This window comes from Panthera tigris, chromosome B2, assembly GCF_018350195.1.
Source record: "Panthera tigris isolate Pti1 chromosome B2, P.tigris_Pti1_mat1.1, whole genome shotgun sequence".
Classification (NCBI taxonomy): Eukaryota; Metazoa; Chordata; class Mammalia; order Carnivora; family Felidae; genus Panthera; species Panthera tigris.
This window is the reverse complement of record NC_056664.1, coordinates 111,086,282-111,101,804: the sequence shown is the minus strand read 5'-3', so window position 1 is coordinate 111,101,804 and position 15,523 is coordinate 111,086,282. Positions and strand designations below refer to the sequence as shown.

The following is a 15,523-nucleotide window of genomic DNA, read 5'->3' as shown; positions in this document are numbered from 1 at the left end:
GTACCTTGCCTCTCAGAACTCTAAGCCAGTTGCTGTGGGAACGCAGAGAATGTAACAAAGCTGGTCTTGGGAAGAAGGGAAACTTCACAGAGGAGCTGATATCTCAAGTGGGTCTTATAGAATGAAGTAAGATATTGGTGAGTGCTATTGGCTTACAGGATTAATGTGTAATACTAGGAAATAACACATTCTTATTTTTTCAGGGACATTCTAGAGCCCCTTAAGTCAAAATAATGACCCAACAAGTTAAAAGGTCATATTTTTCAGAAATGCATTTTTATGGAGAAGCATATTTCAGTGTTTCTCTAGCTATACTGCTGCCACTTTGCCCACAAGTAAAAATAGCCTTGAATATTTTTTATGGGTAGTATGAAAACTACATCTAACCACACTTGTTGATAAAATACAACCAAACACAAAATATGCTTTTAAAAGCTCAAATGTTAATGTAAGTTTGTTTCCCAAAAAAGCACTAAAGGAAAATTGTTATGCAGAAAATAAATGTTATTTTGTTTAAAGTAATTCTCTCACTTCCATAAAGAATAAGGCAATATACTTTTAGTTCCAAATCGAGAACATTTTGGTGGAAAAAATCACCTAAGAACATAGGCTGATGAGGTAGCTACCATTTGATGATTTTTTTGTTGTTGTTTAATTTTCCCATCTTTGTTGCCCATGCTTGAAAAGATGTGAGAAATAATATCCTATCTCCATGTATGCCCCCAGCAGTAAAGTGTTACCCTTCCAATTCTTCCTAAGTTTTAATTACGAGAGTAATTATCTTGACATAATGTACAAAATATTGTGATATTTCATTTTCAATTATTCAGTTCTATTGGCAGACTAGGGCACACATTACAGATGTGCATACATCCATGTTTGCTAACAATGCACTGTCAAACATAACATTTTTTTATTATTTTTTAATGTTTTATTTATTTTTGAGACAGAGAGAGACAGAGCACGAGGTGGGGAGGGGCAGAGACAGAGCAAGACATGGAATCTGAAGCAGGCTCCAGGCCGTGAGCTGTCAGCACAGAGCGCGACGCGGGGCTCGAACTTACGAACCATGAAATCATGACCTGAGCCAAAGGCCGGGACGCTCAACTGACTGGGCCACCCAGGCACCCCAAACATAACTAAAATTTTAAATTATAGTTAACAACAATAGGGTAGCTAATTTCCCTTAAGTACTTCTGCTAGGATTCTTACTAATTAGAATTGGAGCTAATCTGAATTTCAACACTTACATATGTTTTAAGTGTTGAAGTTTTGGGGCACCTGGGTGGCTCAGTCGGTTAGGCATCCAATTTCAGCTCTGGTCATGAGCTCGTGGTTAGTGGATTTGAGCCCTGCATCAGGCTCTGTGCTGACAGCTCAGAGCCTGGAGCTTGCTTCAGATTCTGTGTCTCCTTCTCTGTCTGTGCCCCTCTCCTGCTCATGCTCTTGCTCTCTCTCTCTCTCTCTCAAATATAAATAAAAGTTAAAAAAATAAATTACATACAGTGTTAGAGTTTTATTCTTTATCATAGCAAAGAGTTAATCTATAGGTCACTGTTTTTAAAATTACAACACCTTGTTTCTTTAAAGGTAAACTGTATTGGATACAGCCTTTGATTCGGTGTTGAAAAACAAAAGAACCATTAATACAGATTTATTTTAATTATGTTTCCATGTATATTTAATGTAACATTTTAATCCATCCCCTTGGTATAAAAGTCTTAGTAAAAAATAAGATACCAAAAGAAAAGGATCCAGTTATAAACATGTACTCGTATATGAAAAGGCTGGTTATTTTTTATTTTGTATTATGCTTATGTAGGTGTATAAATTAGATATGAAAGTACAGTTTAGTCTATGTTTTATTTGAAAATCCCTATAACTTTTCAAAGCACAGACTAAACCAAGAACCATTGCTGACAGCCAACTTTGACCCTGTCCTTGTGATCTTCTTGGCAACATAATTTGCACCCTGTAGAAATGAAGATGACTTTTTCCTATGACAAGACTGTGTTCAACACTGGTTAATTAGCACGCAGATGGCAGGGAGGCTGCCCATTTTACCCCCTACTATACAAACCGCACATTTATATGCAGCACATATTGCAAAGTGGAATATGTGCACAAGTCGTATGGCAGTAATCAGGTCCTCACTTTTGAGAGTTAGAACAAAAAAGAAGGTAATGATTATGAACTTCAAAGTACAGTGCACTCAAATAATTGGACAAGCTTCATTGAGAAAAGATGAGGCACAATTTACTGTGCTGTTCTTATAATTTAATTCTTAATTCTTGAAAAAGCAAATGTACATTTGAAATTTATATACATACAAAGATACTCATAAATTGATTGGCGATGTAAATAAACCACTGTTTAAAGGAATAGCAGAGAAATACCATGTATACTTGTTTTAGGATTGCATTTTGAGGGTTTTACTTGAATATAAATATCTGATGATAATGACCTCATGGCACTTCAAACAAGGAGGCTTCATTGTGAAGTACTTAGACTGAAAAGAAACAGAGCCAGAATCCCTTGCCTACGGCTGTACACTTCCTTTTCCTTACTCCCTCCCAGATGCATAGGATTTCCCCTCAAACTGAATGGCTATGGAAAAGTTTAAATATTTATACTCTTATAGCAAAATTCCTATTAAAAAAAAAAAAGGCTGCAGCTACAGTTTGATAAGCATTCTCCTGAGGTATAGGTTGCCTTAGGCAAATGAAAGTAAATAAAGAGGTAGTGAGCTTTCATTGACAAATTATTTATACCTCAATTTTATTTATCCTCTGGATACAATTAATCAAAACTTGATAGAGCTTATGTAAAACAGGAAAGATTCAAACCTTGGTTATTTGTGAACAGGGTCTCTTATTTACTGGCTCGTTTTTTACCTAACTTTTCTTATATCTTCTACCCTCACTTAAATTCTTAAAATCACTTAAAAGAAAATTTTGGAATGCCAAACAACAATATTGATATAAGATTTGAATTAAGAATATTTATTTCAGGACTCTAGTTCTCCTTGAAGACATATTTATTTTGGCTGAATCACCACTAGAATTATGAAATATATTTTGGTACACAAGGTTAAGAGAATGTTTCAGCAAATAAATCTACAAGAGTTCCTATTTCTTGATTCTATTCAAAGTGTCAACCTAATATTTAGATCATTTACTTTCTCAGTACTGCATTCAAAATGATAGACTCAGACAACCCCACCCATAATATAAAATTTTACAAAATGTTATCTTTAAACAATTAAGTGAAATTATTTATATAGAAATGCATATTAATATTTTTGTCCTTATATTTACTTTTTGCTCCAACAATACCAGATCTTTCTGTAGGTTTTCAAAGACAGCCTCTGGGACTAACTATATCTTCATGCTTCCCTGGCAATGACACTTTTCACTTTGAAGATGTCAAACAAGGAAAGGAAGCATCACATAATTTAGGAGTGAGAATGAATGCGAGCCCTGAGCACTGGTCATCCTTGAAGCAGAAAACTTAATGTGCATTCCAGACAAGAAATCTACTGCAGAGGGCAAGGACATGGGACCACAGCCAGATCTTATATTCACCTTTCATGATTCTTTAAAAGATCACACCATATCAATTTATTTGGGAGGAAACTTATTATTAATGGAATGGGCTTTTCCTTTTGTTGTTGTTGTTCACAATAATTATATAGCTTTTTTTTTTTTTAATTTTTTGGAGAGGTGCTGTCACTGCCACTATTTGTGGACTGTCATCCAACTAAAATTTTAGGAGGAGGCTTTGAAAAGTAAATCTAAAAGTAGAATATTGATGAAATAAATTGTGGAACTCCCTACTTTATTATTATAAAGGAATATTGCTTAGAATACATTTGTAAGTAAAAAGCAGATGCTAAAGTAATATAAGGTGGAGGATGTGGACTTCCACTTTGGATACAGAAAACTACAAAACTGTTCCCTCCCACCCAATGAAAATAGGCCAGATATTCTTCAAAATGGTAACCTGATTCCTGAATCTATCAGAAAGCTGTAAACATATTGAGACCAAAAAACCTGAATACCAAAGAAGGACAAGCCCCTCCAGGGAGATATAGGGCTCACAAACTGTCTTGCTTGTCAAAGATCATGCAAGGAAGAGGCTTGAGCCCCCATAAAAGTGAGACCCAAAAGAATGAGCTAAAAATTTAACACAGCTCAAGAAGTTTAGCCTAGGGTATCCATTTGGAATAGCTGGAGATCACAGACACAAAGAGAGTTCAAACTCATTTGCATGCTCTCTACAGTAGTGTTCCGCCTGTGCTAAGTGGGAAAACTGGAGGCAAGACAGGAGCCTGAGGAGGGACACCCTAGGTGGATCAGGCAGTCTGGAGGAGATCAGCAGCTGTGGGTTACACAACATACCTTGCACTTCTCTGGACTCTTCTTCCGTGCAAAGCAAAAAGCCTTAGGACATAGGGGAGAGGCAGCAAAGACGCTTAACTATGGCTGGGGAAAGGGTAGAAAAAACAAAACAAAACAAAACAAAACAAAACCCACTAGTCTTAGAGAAAGGACAGGAAACTGGGATCTAAGATCCTATACTCATTCAAAGCTTAGATCCCCTATCATGCAGGACAGAACAGAAACTCTCATTCCAGATCAAAGTCAACAACAGATACAAGACAGAGTCTGGGTATACAGTAGTATCTCTATCCAGATTTTTGCTTTCCAGTCTTTTTTTTTCTTTTTCAGTTTCCCATGGTCACCACTGTACAGAAGCAAATGATTTCCTTCTCATATGTCATCTCACATCATCACAAGAAGAAGGTGAGTACAGTACAATAAAATATTTTAAAAGAGAAACCATATTCACATAACTTTTATAACAGTATATTGTTGTATTTGGTCTATTTTATTATTAGTTATTGTTGTCAACTTGTTACTGTGCCTAATCTACCAACTTTACCATATGTATGTATGATGAATTAGAAAAAAAAACATATTATAGGGTTTGGTCCTATCGATGGTTTCAGGCATCTCATGGGGGTTTTGGAAAGCCTTCTTTGTGGATAAGTGGAGACTAATGTATAAACATACAAGTTGAAAACTGTTTCAAGATTAACGTTTGACAGAACATGGTAGTTGAAGTCTCAGGCTCAGGGCTATAACCTAATCTGTTTAAATGAGGACTGTATCATTTGCCATGAGTTATACTGGCAATTTTTCAAATCTCTTTGTGCATTAGTTTCTACATCTATAAACAGGGAATACAATAGTACCCTTCTCATTTATAGAGTTGTTATGATGAATAAATACCGGGCATGCCACCTGGAAAGCGTTCAATGTATGTTAATCATTGCTGTTGTTATTTATGGCTAACATTTTGCTAACATATAGGATGATCACGCATTGTATTTCAGGTTACACTTATTTGAATAAGATAACTATTATTTGTCCAATATAACCTTTTGATTGTCTTAAGTAATCATTGACAAATGAGAATGAGCTAATATTTCAAAAATATGAATATAATAAGGTGGCAATCTCAAACCAAGAAATGAAGTTTAATTATCAGTTTATTAAAAAGCAACAACTTGTCTTAAATCCATAATTATTCTTAGTGACAGATGTGTATATATCTTCAATAAAGAATGGAGAAAATAGGGTTAATCTTGATATTTCTTAAACAAACTTGAAAGTAGCACATTATGATAAAGAAAAAGGAGTAGGTCCTAGAGGCAGCATTTCAAACAGAACCAGAAATGAGGCTGAGAGTGAAGGGAAAGGGAGATGAAAGTGCACACACACACACAAATGGCAGTTTCAGGTTATTTAACAAAGGGGCAAATTAACTTACACAACTCAATAGCTCATAGACCCATCACAGCTCTTTGAAGTCATGCAAAAATTAACTCTCCATTGAGATACTGTTATCAAAAGGAAAAAAGAAAAAACCAAAAAGACTTTCCTGGACCCAAGTCTTGCTCTATCAATGACATCACTATCTTTAAGAAAAAAAGAAATCACTCAACAAATTTTGGAATCAGTTTAGTCACATGCAAATGAGAAGTCTTCAGGAATCCTTTCAAGAATATACACTTGCATGTGGAATTCTTAAATGCTGAGTAAGTAAGTGTTCACATGAACATTTGCTGTGTCTTTTAAGCAAGATATTGAATAGGAGCAGAAGCAAAACTGAATTTCTTTCTCATTGTAAAGAGATTCACACTTGAACCCACTTCACTGAGTTATCTGGTTAAAAAATAATAATAATGCAAGTTATTACATTTAAACCTGACAAAGTACTTTTCAGAATGGATGCATTCTATGGAAATTGATCTAGTTTTAATGAGATCTCACAGAATTGGACACAATTAAAATGGAACTGTTTTGCTCTATGGTCTTTATGGAACCGGGGCCATTATTTGAAGAGGTTGATTTACCTTAAAAAGTGTTCTTCAAAAATGTTCTTAAAGATAAAAAGGCTATTCAAGGGAATATAATGAGTATAGCAAATATTATTATTGATAATTATAATTTTATAAATATTTAACATTATATGAGAATAGGGCATGAGTAATAAAAATGTATTACCTCTTTTTATACCAGCTAAGTTCTAAATGAAAAGTTCAAATGTAAGACAAATAACACAAAACTTTCACATCTAATTTCCACAATCATGTACACATAGAGTACTTTTATATATATTTTCTATATTTTACAGACATCTTAAAGTATACATGTGCAAAATTATATCCAAGAATTCATGCTTTTCATTCTCTAGTGCACCCTATTCCAGTAAATGGCATGAGAGCTTACCAAAAATTTGAAAGTAATTCTTAACTCCTCTCTGTCCCTTCCATTACATGTGGTAAATGGAACCCCTCTTAGTTATATCTTGTAAATTGATCTAGTAATAGTGCATTCAGGGAAAAGAAGTCATAAGATAACGTGGTATGCTATGGAAATCTCAATCAATACTTACGCCACTTTTTACCTACATCATAGAGAACATAAAATGAAATATACATAAATATTGATTAACCCAAAAGAAGGCAGTAAGGGAGCAATAGAAATAAAAAAAAGGATGTATGAAAATCAAATAGTAACACGTTAGATTTAAATTTAACCATATTAACTAAATGTAGATATAGCAACACTCTAATTAAAGGCAAAAATTTCCAGATTAGATTAGAAAAATAAAACGGTATGCCATTAACAAGAAATGGCCATTAAATATAAAGAAACAAATATGTGAAAAGAAAAAAAAATAAAGATGTAGCATATAAATAGTAAGCATTAAAAAATGGTATCGCTACATTAATACTTAATCAAAAGATATTATCGGAGAACATGGAATGATGGGAAAAGTGGCAATTATTCAAGAAGACAGAACAAATTTAAATGTATATACAACTAATAACAGTGCTTCAAAATGTATTAAGCAAAAAACAGATAGAACTAATATAATTATAGTTGCAAACATTAAAAATCCTCTCTCAGCTACTGATAAAACACATAGACAAAAATCAGCAAGGATATATAACATATGAACAATATTGATTATTGTAACCTAATTTTTATTAAACACTACATGCAGTAACAGCAGGATACACATTCTTTTCAAATATACAGAAAACGTTCACCAAAACAGACCATATGTCTGGCTATAAAATAACTCACAACAAATTTCAGAAGTATGCTAACATGCAGAATGTTGTTTGATCAAAATAGAATTTAATTAGGACTTGCTATAAAACCATCATATAATCTGTAAATAGCATACTGTTATATAATCCATCAATTGAGAAAGTAATCATAATATAAAATTATGGAATTATAATAAAAATACAAAATATCAATAATTGTAGGATGCTGTGAAAATAGAGTTTAGAGAAGTGTATAGCTTTCAATGCCGACAGTAGAAAATGGGGAAAAACTTAAAAGCAGTGACCTAACCAGAAAAGAAAAGTAGCTCAAAGTAATCTGACAAAAATAAGTCATTGAGAGCAGAGATAAATGAAGTAGAAAACAAACAAAAAGCAGAGAAAATTAGCACAATAAATGCTCCTTTGTGAAAATATCAATAAATTTATAAATCTCTACCAAGACTAAGAAAAGAATGAAAACGAAAGTTACCAATATCAGAAGAAAGGAAGGAGTACAAATTCAGATCTTATAGATGTCAAAAGATAACAAGAGAATATTATGAACAACTTTAGGCCAATAAATATGAAAAATTATGTAGGAGAAAAACACAAATTACCAAAACTTTAAAGGAATAGAAAACTTCAATAGCTCTATTTATTATTTACTTATTACTTAAAAGTAATTTGATTATTTATTAAATTATTAAAAAATTAATCTGTAATAAAAAACCTTTACCAAAAGAAAATTCGAGGTGCAGAAATTTTTTTCTCTGGAGAATTCTATAGGAATGTTTAAGAAAAAGCAATATCATTCACATGTGAACTCTTTAAGAAAAGATGAGGGGACATACAGCTTGACCCTGACACCATAATCTAGTAACGTTTTGCAAGAAAAAAAATACAGATCATCCCTCATGAACATAGACGCAAATATCTGTAACAGAATCCTGTTAATTTGAATCTAGCAATATTAAAAAATGATAATATATCCTGCTCAAGTGTGGTTTATCGGATGAATGCAAAGTTGGCTTCAAAAAAAAGTGCAATTTAACAACACAGTAGAATGATAGAAAAATAATATAATCCTCCTGATTGATTCTGGAAAAGCATTTGACAAAATTCAAAGTATACATAAAAAAAATATCAGCAAACTAGGTATGAATAGATGTGAAGTTCCTCAATTTTATAAAAGCCATTTGAAAAACCAAAGGCTAGTTTCATATTTAATGGTGAAAATGCTGAATGAATTCCTGGCATCAATACAAGGATTATATTCTCACAATGTCTATTCAATATTATACTAGAGGTCCCACCCAGAGGAATAAGGCAAGGGGGAAAAACAAATATTGGAAAGGAAAACACAAAACTCTATTCCCTGATGACATAACCATTTCTGTAAAGGACCCTAAGTACTAAAACAATAACAACCAGTATTAATAAGTAAGTTTATACGATTGTAGAACACAAAGTTAATATGAAAAACAACTGCCTTTCTGTAAAATAGAAACAAATTTTTTAAATTAATTATAATAACACCAAAAAATTACTTATGATAAATATAACAAAAAACATGTGAACTTAGAAAACTACAAAACATTGCAGATAGAAATCTTAAAAAGGTCTAATAAATGAAGATTCACACCATGTTTATGGACTGAAAGACTATATTCTATGCAGTTCCAATTGAATCCTCACAAGCTTTTTTGTAAATCAACAAGCTAATTTTTAAATATTATAATCCAAAGGACTCTAAAGAGGCAAAATAATTTTGAAAAAGATAATAACACTTATCCTTCCTGACTTTATGACTGACTGTAACACTAATGTACAGTATCAGCACAACAATAAATATAAGATCAATGTGGAAGAATAAACAAACCAGCTAAAAACCTACACACATGCAACCAACTGATTTTCAATAAAAATCTCAGAATAACTCATTGCAGGGTAATATAAGAAGAGCTTCAATCCCTAATCGAAAATATTCCATACATGAAATATATCATAAAGAAAAAAAAAAGAATGTTTGAGTTCCTGAGATAGGCAAAGATTTTTAAAAATGGCACCAAAAGGAAGAAAGGAAGAAAATGATAAATAAAATGAAGAAGAAAAGGAAGAAAATGATAAATTGGACTAGGTGAAACCATCTAGGTGAAAAATAAAGACATAAAAGGAAGAAAATGATAAATTGGACTAGGTGAAACCATCTAGGTGAAAAATAAAGACATAACGTAATCATATGCACACAGACTGAAAGAAATTTAAAAACTTACTTTATATATTTGCCAGAATATCAAAAAGGTATAACATTACATATAGCTCCAAAGTTTGTGAATCAATTAATTTATACAACTGTAGTTATATAAAAATTAATTTAACTTTTCAAGTCTTTTACATTAACTTAGATACAAGTTTATTTTTGGAAATTTTTATACACATTTAAAAATGGACACAACTATAAGATCTGTGTGAGAAAATGTACAAAATTTTGATGAAAGAAATCAAAGAAGAACTAAATGAATGGAGAAATAGTCCATGTTCATGGATAGGAAGACTCAAACTTATCAAGATGCCGGATCTTCCCAGCTTGATCTACAGATTCAATATAATCTCAATCCTAATCAAAATCCAAAATCCCCATGAATTATTTTGTAGATATTGACAGCCTGATTCTAAAAGTTTTTGTTTTTTGTTTTTGTTTTTGTTTTAAGTAAGATCTACACCCAATGTGAGGCTTGAGTTTACAACCCTGAGATTGGGCGTTGCATGCTCTACCAACTGAGTTGGCACCCCAACTCAGGGGTAGAATAGGCACCCCTATTCTAAAGTTTTTATAGTGTCTCAGTCCCTTTGTGCTGCTCTAACAAAATATCAACAATTGGGTGGGTTACAAACAATATAAATTTATTTCTCAAATTTCTGGAGAGTGGTAGTCCAAGATTGGGGTATGAAGCACAGTCAGGTGAAGGTTCTTTCCCAAGTTGCAGACCTCTTGTAGTCTCATGTGGTAGAAGGGGAAAGAGAGATATGGAGAGCCTTTTCTATAAGGACACTAATCCCATTCATGGGGGCTCCACCTTTAGGACTTACTCACCTCTCAAAGGTCTCATCTCCTAATGACACTACCTTAGGGGTTAGGTTTCAACATATGGATGGAGGGGCAGAGACACAAATATTCAGATCATGGCATATAGAGGGGCAAAAGATACAGAATAACAAACATAATATTGAAGGAGAATGAAGTTTGAGGCTTCACATATGCAACTTGAAAACTTACTATAAAGCAACAGAATGATGATGATGATAATAATAGTAGTAATAATCATACAACTTACTATAAAGCTATAGTAACACTGGTATTGGTGAGAGAATAGACAAATAGATCATTGGAACAGAATAGTAGGCCCAAAAATATACCCACATAAATACAGTCAACTAATCTTTTGACAAAAGAGCAAAGATAATACAATAGAAAAAAAAAGTAGTCTTTACAAAAAATTGTGCTGGAACTAGACACATAAGAAAAAAAAAAAAGGAATTTTAGACAGAAAGATGACCCCCTTCACAAAAATTAACTCAAAATGGGTCACAGACCTAAATGTAAATGCAAAACTACAAAACTCCTAAAATGTAACATAAAAAAAAATCTAGATGACTTTGGATATGGCAATTCTTTTTAAAAAAAATTAATGTATTTTTTTTTTGAGAGAGAGAGCAGGGGATGAGCAGAGAGAGAGAGGGGATAGAGGATCTGAAGTGGGCTCTGTACTGACAGCAGAGAGCCCAACACATGGCTTAAATTCACTCACCATGAGTTCATGACCTGACCCAAAGTCAGAGGCTTAACCTGAGTCACCCAGGCACCCTGCAATGCTTTTTAGATACAACACCAAAGGCATGATGAATGTAAGAAAAATTCATAACATTAAAATCTTCTGTTCTGTGAAAAGACAATGCCAAGAGAATGAAAAGACAAACCACAGGCTGGGGGGGAAAATATTTGCAAAGGACACACCTGACAAAGTATTGTTATCTAAAATATTAAAAAATAATAAAATTCTTAACAGTAAGAGAACAAACAATCCAACTAAAAATGTGTCAAAGATCTTAATAGATAACTCACCAAACAAGATATACAGATGGCAAATAAGCATATGGAAAAGATATTCCACATCATATGTCATCATATGTCATTAGAATGGCCAAAATCCAGAACACTGACAACACCAAATGCTGACAAGGAACAGGAGCTCTCCCATTCATTGCTAGTGGGAATGCACAATGGTACAGTCACTTTATAAGACAGTTTAGCAGGTTATTATAAAATTAAATATACTTTTATATCATGTAATCCAGCAATTGAACCCCTTGGTACTTACCAAAAAGTGTTGAAAACTTATTTCCATACTAAAAGCTGCACATGGTGTTTAGAGCAGTGTTATTTATAATTGCTAAAACTTGGAAGCAACCTAGATTCCCTTCAGTAGGTGAATGGATAAACTGATAGATTGAGACAGTTGAATGTCATTCAGCACTAAAAAGAAAGAAGGTATCAAGCCATAAAAAGACAGGGAAGAAATGTAATTGGATGTTACTAAGTGAAAAAAGCCAATCTCAAACATGCACTCAAAAGGTACAAGATTCCAAAAGTCTGGTAGGATTCCAACTCTATGACGTCCTGGAGAAGGCAAAACTACAGAGACAATAAAAAACCCAGTGGTTGCTAAGGTGTGGGGGTAGGGCGGGATTAATAGGTGGAACACAAAGGATTTTTAGGGCAGTGTAATTATTCTATATTATACTATATTGGTGGATAAATGTTAGTATACATTTGTCCCAACTCAGAGAATGTCCAACACCACAAGTGAATCCTAATGTAAACTAAGAACTTTGGTCGATGATGATGTGTCAGTATTGGTTCATCAACTGTAATAAGCACACCACAGTGGGACGGGATGTTGATAGTGGGGAGAGAGGATGTACAGGATCTCTCTCTCCTCTCTGTTCAAGTTTGCTGTGAATCTAAAACTGTTCTAAAAAAAAGATGTTAAAAGAAAGAATTTTAAAAAATTACCATGAAACTAACAAACAGTGGGGTGGAGTTGGCAGGGTAGGAGGCGTCAGAAAGGAACTCTAGTAATGTTTTAATCTTACATGTAATTTTTCTTGTCTGACGCCCTGTCATCTGAGAAGACGAATATTTTCTAGTTGCATTTTACACTGAATCACTTACCACTGTATATGCTTATTAACAATCTGGGTATATGTGTATTAACAATTTGCAGCTCCAAAATACATTGCCATACTAAAGATATTTAATGCAAGAGGATATTCAAAACGTCAATTATAGAGCCACTATAAAAAGAAATTATTCTTCCAATAAATGTGTTCAAAAAACAACCTGCCAGACTAGTTACTATTTGATAAAACATTCCAGTATGTTCAAAACAGTTACATGATATAAAGTTTCCACAGACAAATAAGAAAATCAGTCTATCATTCAAATGGTTTGTCAATATGATGCCAATCATCTGCATACAAGACTGAATGGTTCGCTTTCATCTGAATGGTTAAAATTCTCTCACGTAATTACTAACATGTGTGTGTGTTTTATAATTTACATAGTGCTTTACATACCTCATCTCATTTGAGCATCAGGATAACCCTCCAATATCTAGTAATTAAGCCTAGTTCCTAAGTGATGGAACTAAAGCTTAGAACAAATAGGTGGGCCTGCGAATTTCACATTACATTATGAATTGGGGATGGTCTCCTTAAAGAAAAAGCTCCCGGAAGAACAGCCCACAGTAGATCTACCAGCCAAAGTCTCAATTGTTTACTATCTCGCCCAGTGACGCAGTTCTATGTGTCCATGTGTATGTGCAGGGAATTTTAAACAAGGAGATAATAGATAATGCATTTCCCATAATTACCATTATTAGGAAACTGGCCCTCCAATCCTCACTGTTTTCAGTAAAAGAAATTATCTCCAAAAGATAATATAGACATCAAAATACCAAGCATTCATAATGTGAAGGCTCATTGCGTTCCTGACATTCTGTTTTACTATGTCTGAGTTGGGAGAACAATGATAAAAAGCTTTCCTCTTTCCCTGTGCAACATTCAAAAGGGCAGTAATTACCACAAAAAAGGAAAGACATGTTTTTTTCTGGCATTTCGCCATTATTAATTTGTCCCAGGGCAGTTGTGTATCAAGTGTTTTGCATTCATTTTAAACATGGACAACCATATTTACAGAATTAGTGATTGTGTTTGCAATAGTAACAGGCAAAAAGAATCTTGGATACAATATGGAGTTCCATTTCTATAGGTTTCCACTTATTTAAGCCATGAAAGGATACAACTGGTTCAGAGCACAAATCCTTCAAAAATTTCTATTTAAAAAAATTTAAAAATTCCTATTTTGACACCAAAAATCATGTTATATACAATAGTGAGTTTATGCTTTGTTATCTGGTTGGTTTCTTATAACATGAAATGTTGTTGTTTTCTCCTTCATGTGAGCACTTTAACAGAGACACACACACAAAATTCCTGAGTGCATGCTTTCAGTTGACAGCAAAAATGATGATGTGACAGCCACATAAATCAGCGATATATTGGAAATTTGATACTTAGTTAAAAGGATTCACCTAATTATTATTAATCTTTCAGGAACAATGCTTTTTAACATTTGTCCAGAGTTCTTTGTAAGTAGCTCTTTCCCTTAATCAAGCTGTTATAGGAGGATCAGGACAAAGCTTAAGAGATTTTTCTATAACTGTTAAATATTTAATTATATTGAGCATGGCATTTAAGTATGGATTTTGAAGACTCTGAGAGAGCCATTACAAGACTGGAAACACAGCTATAAATTCTATCAAAACTATTGACCAATAGGCTTACCAGTGAATCATAGGCTTACAGTATTCTCTGGGTGAATAGTTTCCAGAAAAAGGATAAACTTAAGTACCCCAAATGCACAAAAATTTCTATTTAGGAAATGGTTTGCTACAAATACTAATATAGAAGACACTATATCAAATAAACAAAAACATCATCACTGTGATGTGATGTGGTGTTTTGTTTTGTTTTGTTTTATCTGTTAATTTGGCCAGGCTACAGTCCCCAGTTACTCAATCAAATAGTAATTTAGGTGTTACCAGGGAGGTATTATGTAGATGTGATTAAAGTCCATAATCAGTTGACTGTTGTGTAGGGGGATTATTTTAGATAATCTGAGGGCAACTGATTCAATCAACTGAAGGGCAGAGCTGAGGCTTCCCTGAGAAAAGATGTTACCCTGTAGATGAAGATTCAGCCAGAGAGTTGTAGTCTGCCCTTCCTGACAACATGCCTACAGATTTCACCCTTGCCCAACAAGCCCCCACAACCAAGTGAACCAAATCTCTTCGTATGTTTCTCCTACTGGTTTTACTTGTATGATTAAATCTTCATACAAGGTTATAGGACTAAATTCAGACAAGTTATAGAACCAGTGAGTTTTGATGTTATTATTAGCTCTCAGTTCTGGACTTATGAGGCATTTTTATTTTCTGGAATAGTTATATATTATTTGTATGCTATTTGGAATAAGGTAGAAGAATAAGGTTATTGGATTTATGGTGAGGAAATGGAGAAAGATCTATTGGTTCCATGACACAGGAAAAAAGTAAGCATATGTAATTTCATTTTGACCATGTTTCAGATCAAATTGTATTATTGTTATTGAGCAACAACTTGGTTAAGGAAAGGAAGTAACTAAAACAATCCAGGAAACAGGGATATGTGGCTATTCCTTCACAGAGAAAGAATTAAAAATGACTTCGTGAAAATTCTTGGAGGAAGAAGAGCAAAAGAACGTTTGGGGCAGAGGAAAACTGAACTTGATAAGGA

General features: G+C 33.5%; 1 protein-coding gene and 1 pseudogene across 3 annotated transcripts in view; one reads left to right on the top strand and one right to left on the bottom strand.

The window, feature by feature from the left end:
* NKAIN2 (sodium/potassium transporting ATPase interacting 2) overlaps positions 1-15,523 on the bottom strand; it is a 986,091-nt gene that overhangs the window by 592,398 nt on the left and 378,170 nt on the right. The gene's annotated exons all lie outside the window — the stretch shown is intronic.
* LOC122238731 overlaps positions 54-15,523 on the top strand; it is a 75,178-nt pseudogene continuing 59,708 nt past the window's right edge.